Source organism: Glycine max, chromosome 1 (genome assembly GCF_000004515.6).
Source record: "Glycine max cultivar Williams 82 chromosome 1, Glycine_max_v4.0, whole genome shotgun sequence".
NCBI lineage: Eukaryota > Viridiplantae > Streptophyta > Magnoliopsida > Fabales > Fabaceae > Glycine > Glycine max.
Genome location: NC_016088.4, coordinates 40,993,895 through 41,003,409, shown reverse-complemented (window position 1 = coordinate 41,003,409; position 9,515 = coordinate 40,993,895). Strand labels below are relative to the sequence as shown.

At 34.2% G+C, this 9,515-nt stretch overlaps 1 pseudogene; it reads left to right on the top strand.

The window, feature by feature from the left end:
• Nucleotides 1–1,615: 1,615 nt before the first annotated feature.
• LOC121174713 (receptor-like protein 6) lies at nucleotides 1,616–3,589 on the top strand (annotated as a pseudogene).
• The last annotated feature ends 5,926 nt before the right edge of the window (nucleotides 3,590–9,515 follow it).

Below are 9,515 nucleotides of genomic sequence, written 5' to 3'. Positions count from 1 at the left end.
AGCTTTTCAGGCTCCCTTTCATTAGTCAACAATATATAATTTAGGTATTTCCTGTTTGGCATGTGAGGTTGAGAAGACCTTCTCAATACAAGACCTGGAGTAGAAGGTTTTGGCCTGTCAAGTTGTTGATCACTACAATGTTCAATTGATTCCTTTGGCTAAGGACTCTCAATTATAAGAGTTTCTGGAACATCATGCACCTCTACATATACTGGCACACTTTGTTCTGGGTTACTAGTATGTGTGTTGTTCCTATCCTTGTACATCACTATTTCATTAAAGATCACATCTCTACTATGAATTGTCTTTTGGTTTTCATTATCCCAAAGATAGTAGCCAAACTCATCTTCTCCATAACCAATGAAAGTCCATTTCTTCGATTTGGGATCAAGTCTATTCCTACCTTGATCATTGATATGCACATAAGCAACACAACACAACTCTAAGATGTGTAAGTTTCACTTCTTTTCCACTCCACACCTTTTATGGTATTCAATGCTCCAATGGTATTGATGAACCTCGGTTGATCAACTAAGTTGTCGTGTTGATAGCTTCTGCCCAAAATTGTTTTGGCAAGCCAAACTCTACATGTAAGCTTCTGGCTCTTCTGTCAATTTTTGGTTCATATGCTCTGCTACACCATTGTGTTGAGGTGTTCCTGGTACGGTCCTCTCCAATCTACTTTCATCCTCAAAGCAAAACTTTTTAAATCTGGTGTCTAAATATTCACCACCATTGTTAGTTCTAAGCCTTTTGATCTTCAATCCTATCTAATTTTCAACCATGGCTTTCCACATCTTAAAAGCCACAAATAATTCTAACTTATATTTTAGAAAGTAAACCCATACCTTCATAGACTAATCATCTATAAAAGTCCCAAAAGTATTGTTTGCCACCAATGGATGACACATATGTTGGTCCTCAAACATCAGAGTGAACAAGCTGAAGTTTTTCCTTCTTTGGGGTTCTATTATTTGTCTAAAAGTTGACTCTTTTCTACTTTTCAAATATGCAGTCTTCACATATGTCAATTTCAACTAATTGAAGACTTGGTAGTTTCCCCTTTGAGTGCATAGTCTTTATTCCTTTCTTACTCATATGGCCAACTCTCTGGTGCTATAGATTGGAATCTTCATTCTTTGTTGCTACTACAATCAAATTATGTGCCCCTGTTGTTATGTAAAGAGTTCTACTCTTATTACCGCGAGCAACCGTTATTGCACCTTTTGAAATCTTCCAATTCTCACCATGGAAAACTGTTGTATAGCCTTCATTGGGTAACTAACCTATTGAGATTAAGTTCTTTCTCAAATCAAGGATATGTCTAACACTCCCAAACAGACCTGTTCAACTTAATCTTCAGTACACATTTGCCAACTATATGACAAGATTATTCATTGCCAAGGTAAACTTGTCCAAGATTACTGAGGACATAATTCTCAAAAATTTCTCTCTACGAAGTAGAATGGAAGGATACTCCAGAATCTAATACTCAAGATTCTTCCTTGTTCTCTAAAGAACATATCAATGCATCATCTCCTTCTAAGGTGGAGGTAACATTTGCCTCTGCCTTCACCTGCTAATTATTTGGTGAAATCTTGCACTGATTTTTGTAATGCCCAATTTTCCCAAAATTCCAACACTCGATAGTGTTCGAGTTGTGGGAACTTCAATGATTCATGGATTTGGACCTCCTATGGTCTTTTGGTTTTCCACGTCCATATCCCTCTTGACTCTATATGCAAAACTGGAGAGGTTGATGATTCATCCGAATCTCTCCATCGGATCTCTTCACTAAGAACCAAATCATAAACATCGTTGAACTTAAACTTATTAGTTCATGACAAGCTACTCATAGCTATGAAGGTAGCATTCTAACTTTTTGGTAGAGAAGACAAAAGTATCAATGCTCTTACTTTTTCATCAAACTCAATCCCAACTGAGCTCAATTGGGTTGTGAGTATCTTGAGTTCATTGAGATGTTGCACTACTAATATGCCTTTTCTCATCCGCAAATTAAACAACTGCCTCATTAAATAAACTTTGTTTGAGGCTGATGGCATTTCATACATACTAGAAAGAGCCTCCATAAGACCAGCTGTGATTGTTTCTTTTGCAATGTTGAAAGCAACATTGCAGGATAATGTCAACTGGATAACTCCTAGGACTTGTCTATCAAGAACAACCCAATCTTCATCCTTCATGCCTTTCATTTGATTTCCTAAGAGAGGTTGATACAAATGTTTTTTATATAGATAATCTTCGATCTGCATCTTCTAAAAGCCAAAGTCTGCACCATAAAACTTCTCAATTTTCATCTTTCCTTCTTCTGCAGCCATTGCTCTTACTTAAATCTTATTGCCTTTGGATTGTTTATTATAATTGACAAAAATAATGATCAAAGCTTTGATACCAATTGTTGAGAAATTATGCAAATTTCTTATAATCAGATTTGTGAGAAATAAAACAAATGCGGAATAATCACACTCAAAATTGATAATAGAGTTCAGCCAATTATGCCTACGTCTCCGGGTTGATGCAGACCTTTTGTTGAAAGATAAAAATATATAATAGGTGTTTACAAAATACTTAACTCATAACCCAATTACATCTAGAAAATATAAATATTATTTTCTCTCACTAATGTTTCCTCTCTCTCTCTCTCTGTTTTTCTCTTGTTGGAATATATTATAGTAGTTATAGAAAGGTAGTATTTATTAATGCGCGGAGAAGTTACATTTCAATCATTTCTTTTTCTATTTTTATTCTAACCAATAATATAATGGTTCTCCATTTTTCTCCATAAAAGAATGACACACTTCATTCATTTTGTTGGGTTCTATGACTAAGTCCAACAGAAATAGCAGAAGGCTGAACTAGTGGAATGCAAATGATGATTGTTGCAGGTGGATAGGAGTTCTTTGTGACAAAAAGGGACATGTTACTGCTCTTGACCTACACAGAGAACCAATTTCTGGTGGATTTCATGATTCAAGTGTTCTTTTCAGTCTTCAACATCTCTAGAAATTGAGTTTTGCTGATAATGATTTCATATATGGCATTCCATCTACATTCAGCAAGTTGAAGAATTTAACTTACTTGAATTTGCCTGAAGCTGGCTTTGTGTGGCAGATTCTAACAGAGATTTCTAAGTTGACAAGGTCTTTTTTTCTCTCTTGATCTCTCTACTCTTTCCTATTTAACTAGGAAAGAGTTGAAACTTGAGAAACCAAATCTACGAAAGCTTGTGCAAAATATCACTAAAGTTAGGCAACTATATCTGGATGGTGTAAGTATATCAGTTCCAAGACATGAATATTAATGGTGCAATTCTTTGTTGTTGTTGCATCACCTACAAGAACTGAGAATGTCACGGTGCAATCTTTCAAGACCCTTAGATATTTCCCTAGCAAGACTTGAGAATCTATCAGTCATTATTACTCTTGATGGTAACAATTTATCATCCCTGGTGCCAAAAAATTTGTATCTCCAAACCTTAATAGTAAGTGGCACAAACTTGGCTAGAGCATTTCCATATTCTATTGGTAACACGAGGAACTTGTCTAAATTGAGATATTGTATGCATTGAGTTGTGAATAAGCTTTGATTTAAGTAGCAATCATCTATTAGGCCCTTTTCCAACATCTATCTTCTAGCTCAGTACACTTTCTGACCTCCGACTTTTTTACGAGCTTAAAAATTTAACTGAACTAGACCTTTCATACAACAACTTATCAATCAATGTGAATGTTACAAATGCAGACATGTCTTCTGTGACACCTTCTACCCCATACATATATGTACTAATAAAAGGAAAAGAAATCATAATTAATTAAAAGTTTTTAAAACACATTTAAATAAAATCCTTTCAACAGGGTAAAAGGCTCACATTCACTTTCTTTTACATCATATTCAAACTTGTCCAAATAAATAATAAAGTCATCCCGGCTCAAACAAGGTTGCCTAAGACTTCATACAATTAATATAGAAACCTATACCCTAATGTCACATCCTATCAGAGCATTGTGTCCCGACATCCTTCAGCACAAGGTTCCTTAAAGCAATTCACCTAGTCATCTTCTCCCCCGAACACAAAGTTCAAGATCATCACAGGATCCAAACACAAACAATACACAGGGAGTGAGTTATCACATTCCTAACTAACAGAGAAACAAGAAAACTAGATATACATATCATATAAATGAAATATAACTTACTTAAACATAACTCACGTAATTCCACCACTTTGTCATTTAAAATTCACATTTCAATCATCAATCACATTACACATGAATTGCACACTCCGATCAAGACATAATAACACATCAATTTCATAATAAACAATTAGCAAGCGTATGCAACAATTATGCTAAGACTCAAGCCTATATGCAATGTGATACTATGTCAGTGAAAAACCACCCTGGGGCACTTAGGAGTACATAACAAGACATACCATAACATGGGTATGTTAGGTTACTCTCACTAAGTAAAATCATAGGGAGACCAGTTAGGGTCACGCTGTTTTGCGAGAATGCTCCAACCATGTGGGATCGACACAGGCTTAAAGGAGCACTCAAACCGGGTGTATTTACCCCTAAGGCCTACACTTTGAAGAGTCCGTCAGGGCCTCTCCCTCCTGATTCAAGTCCAATCCCTAAAATAATTTTTTGCATGCAGACACTGCTCATGCATTATACAATACCCACGACCTTACACTCGTGTTTTTAACACATTGCGCTACAATTCAACACTGATTCCTAAATAGGGAACCTACACTTCCTCTTTAACACTGGTTCCTAAATAGGAAACCTACACTTTTTCTTTAACACTGCGTATCAACACTTTTCTCAAGATAACACTGGTCGGGTTATTGTATAATTCATAGCTCACAACACGAGTAATGTCACATCAAGTGTTAACCACACACTTATTCCCAACTAAAACTTGTTCACAATTTCACATCTCATAATGTCACAATCCACCATCACATGTTTACATGTATATCACAGATTTTTGCACTTATACTCAATCTCAATAACAATATTATAATCTCAAAGCAACATGTTATTCCACAATTCATCACAAATTCAATTTATAGACACTGCTCATGAATTATATAATACCCACGACCTCATACTCGTGTTTTAAACATGTTCAACACATTGCGCTACAATTTAACATTGGTTCCTAAATAGGAAACCTACACTTTCTCTTTAACACTGCGCATAAACATTTTCTCAATATCAACACTGGTCGGGTTATTATATAATTCACAACTCACAACATAATTATTGTCACATAAGTGTTAAACACACACACTTATTAACAACCAAATATCATGCCCACAATTTAACATCTCATAATGTCACAATCAATCATCTCATGTTTACATGTATCTCACAAATTAACGCATTGCACTTTGTATTACTCAATCTCCATAATAATATGATAATATCATTATAATAATTTATTACACCTCATAACTCATATACACATCACACAATAATCATATTTGCATGACACAAAACATATATATATATATATAGTAGTAAATCAAGCTACATTATTTATAATCAAAAGATTTTTTATAACAATTAATTTAATATTACATCAAAAGAAATTACCACTAGGCATTAACCTTACAACTTTCTTTAATTTATTATTTTAGTATTACAATAAATATATACACATAACATGTTGATCATCGTCGTGGAAAAAAATTAGAACAAGATAATAATTTGTATAAAATAAGTCATTAAATAATATTATTTAGAATATAATTCACGTTAATAAAAAGAGCTCAATTTTTTTAAGGGTTCACACTCAACACAAGAACACATCAATTTCACAACAATTTCTCATTGGGACATCAACTGGTTCATCAAACATATATGATTCACAGTTATAACTATAAGGATAAAATAAAAATTACGGAAACACCCCAAAACCCATTCCAATTGATACTCTAAGGATCCCTACACATGTTCTCACTAATCCCCAATTGTGAATAACTCATCCCTTACCTCGATGTAGTCACTCAAGCGTTCTCCATTATCAATTGTGGCATTTTTGGTGCTCTCTAAAGCTCCTCCTCCGGTTGCTCTGTTAGGGTTCCCAAACGTTAGAGAGAAGGAGAAGGGATTGAAGCCTCCATTCCATGGTCCTACGTGCGATGCATCTTTCTCCGTTCAGAGGCATTCTTTTGTAAATCCCAACGGTGAAGGTGTGATGAATTAAATCTCGAACCACATATCAACATTTCACGACAATCCAACGGTTAACAAGTTCAGGATCATAGTTTTTCTGAGATAGTTATGGGTTTCTACGGGAAAGAAAAAGTTACAATGCGAAGGGTATTTCTATTAACTCCGACATCTTTTCTTAATTCCCAACGGTTAGAAGGCTCGGAATTGAGTTGCAAACCTGGTGCTTAACTTTCACGACGATCCAATTATGAATGAGTCTGAGATCGTCGTTTTTCTGAGATAGGTTTGGTGGTATGCGGGAAAAAGAGAGGGTTTTGGGAGGAGAGGGAAAAACGAAATTGAGAGTAAGAGGAGGCATCATCAGTGTGAAAACTGACCTAACACGTTTCTATTTATAGCTAGGGTACTTACAACTTATTATTTACTCTATTTATTTATTTTTATTATTTTATAAAAAAGAACTCTATTTTATTCCCTATCAAATGAATAAATAAAATACCTTATTTTTTCTCTCAAATCATTATTTTAATTAATAAAATTATTTCTCCTATTTATTTAATTACAAAAGCCTCATCATTTTTTTAAAACTCTATTTATTTTAAATGAAAAACCTTTTTAATTTAATTCATGAAAAATGGGATGTTACATCTTCCTTTCCCAACATTGAACTGAACTAAGCTTGGAATCCTACAAATTGAAAACATTCCCTGGTTTCTTGAGAAACAAATCTAGCTTATTTTTTCTAGATCTTTCAAATAACCACATTCAAGGAATAGTGCCCAATTGATTTGGAAACTGCAAAATCTTCAAATGCTCAATATTTCCCACAATTTGTTGACTGATTCGGAAGGACCTTTGCAGAATCATACTTCCATCTTGGAATACCTTGACCTTCATTACAATAAACTTCAAGGGCCAATACCTTTTTTTTATATATAAATATGTGATTTGGATTTCCAAGAAACAAATTTAGCTCTATCATCTCAAAGGATATTGGAAATTACATGTCTGATGCAAATTTTCTCTCTCTTTCAAACAATACTTTGCATCGCAACATCCCTGATTCCCTCTGTAATGGTTTATTTCTTCATGTACTTGATCTCTCCATGAATAAAATTTCTAGAACAATTCTTTCATGCTTAAGATGATGTGTGACAATCTTGAAATACTAAATTACAACATGGAAAAGATATACAATGCATAACAAAGATGAAGATGAATCAAAGTTTATAAAGTGTGCCTTTGTCAATTTATATTATCAAGATAGTGTGACCGTTATTAGCAAAGGTCTACAAATAGAGTTGGTTAAAATTTTAACAATTTTCACATCCTTTGATTTCTCGTCCAAGCATTTTGAAGGACACATACCAAGGGAGCTATTGAATTTCAAAGAAATCTATGTTGTCAACTTGACAAACAATGCTTTATCTGGTGAAATCCCATCAATGATAGATAACTTAAGAATGTAACATCCCATTTTTCGTAAAATAAATAGAAAGAGTTTTATTTAAAAATTAATAGATTTGTTAGAAAATAAATAAATAAAAGGAAAGGGTTTTTGTTAATTAAAATAAGGGTTTCATAATATTAGAAAATAAATAGAGTAAAATGATATTTTAGAAAATAAAGGGATGTTTTAATTGGTTATTTATTGAATAAAAGAGTAAAATAGAGTTCCATTTTATAAAATAAAGAAAAATATAGTAAGTAATAGCCTTAGAGTATCCTAGTTATAAATAGAGATATATTAGGTCAATTCCTCCCAAATTCATTCTCCCTTCTTCCTCTGCCAAAACTATCTATTTTTTCGTATACACTCAAACCTGTCCCATTAAAACTATGATTTTAGACTCGTTAATAGTTGGATCATTCCGAAATTTGTACACCACTTCCCAAAATCATTTTTGGACATGCCCACCATTGGGAATTGCAAAATAATGTCTGTATAGAGAGAAATTCTCCTCGCACAGAGATAGTGAAATTGAGGCTTCAATCCTTCTCCTTTTCTCTAACGCTAAAAAACCCTAGTAGAGCAATCAGAGGAAAAGCTTGAGGAATTTTAGGGAACCACTAGAGATGCCACCATCGCTGTCAGACTACTCACGTGAGCCCACTTAGAGGTAAGACATGAGTTTATCACAATTGGGGTTAAAATGAACATGTGTAGGAATCCTTAGAGGATCAAATTAGGATTTATTTTGGGATTTTTATTGTATTGTAATTCTGCCTTTATGATTATAGTAATGAAATTGATATGTTTAATGGGTTAATAAATGCCTTGATGCGAATTGGTTGATAAAATTGAGTGCTCTTGGTGTTTTCGTGTTTTTGAACCTATGATTTTGGTTCCTTTGATTTGATATGATTATGTGAAATTCTTTGAGGGGTTTAGTCATATGAACATAACATATTAATATTATTATTGTGTGACTTGTATATGATGCATGAGACATGATAATGTGTTGTCTTCGGATCATGGAAGTGTGATGAACGGTAAGTAACAAGTTGATTATGTGAGATCACACATGTATTGAGATGTTGTGTGCATTAAGTTGTAAGTTATGAACTATTCAATCACATAACTATAAGACCCTTTAAGGGCGACGAGTTAATGCGCGTCGAGTTTTATGATGAGCTCCACCGTAGGAACCCGACGAGTTTAATCACTTTGAGGCGCAACAAGTTAAAATTATTTTGAGAACAATTGAGGAGTCGTGTGTTTTGTATGGTTCATAGATAGAGTCTGTGTGTTAAAATATTTTTTGGGTTAGACCCGAATTAGGAGGGAGAGGCCCTAACGGACTCTTCGGAGTGTAGGTCTTGAGGGTAAATACACTCAGTTTGAATTTTCCTTCAAGCCTATGCTGATCCCATATGGTTGGAGCATTCTCGCAAAATGGAGTAACCCTGACTGGTATCCCTATGATTTTACCTAGTGAGAGTGACCTGACTTACCAGTGTGTCGTCTGTCTTATCATGTACTCCTAGGCGCTCGACAAGGTTTTTCACTGACATGGTACCACATTGCATATAGGATTGAATCTTAGTGTATATGTTTCTTAACACCTATGTAATGATCATTGTGACTTGTTATGTGATGGTGAATAATGAATTGTGTAAGTGTGAGGTGATGTTCTGAACACGTGATTAATGTGAAGGTGTAGAATGTGATTTTGTGAATAAATCCTTGGGATAAGTGATGTTACACAATGAGTGGTAAAATGATGCAAATTAGGCTAGGTTGAGCTTATTATACTTATATGTGTGTGTGTTTGTGTGTGTTTTCATTTATCTCTACCTGCTTAGGAA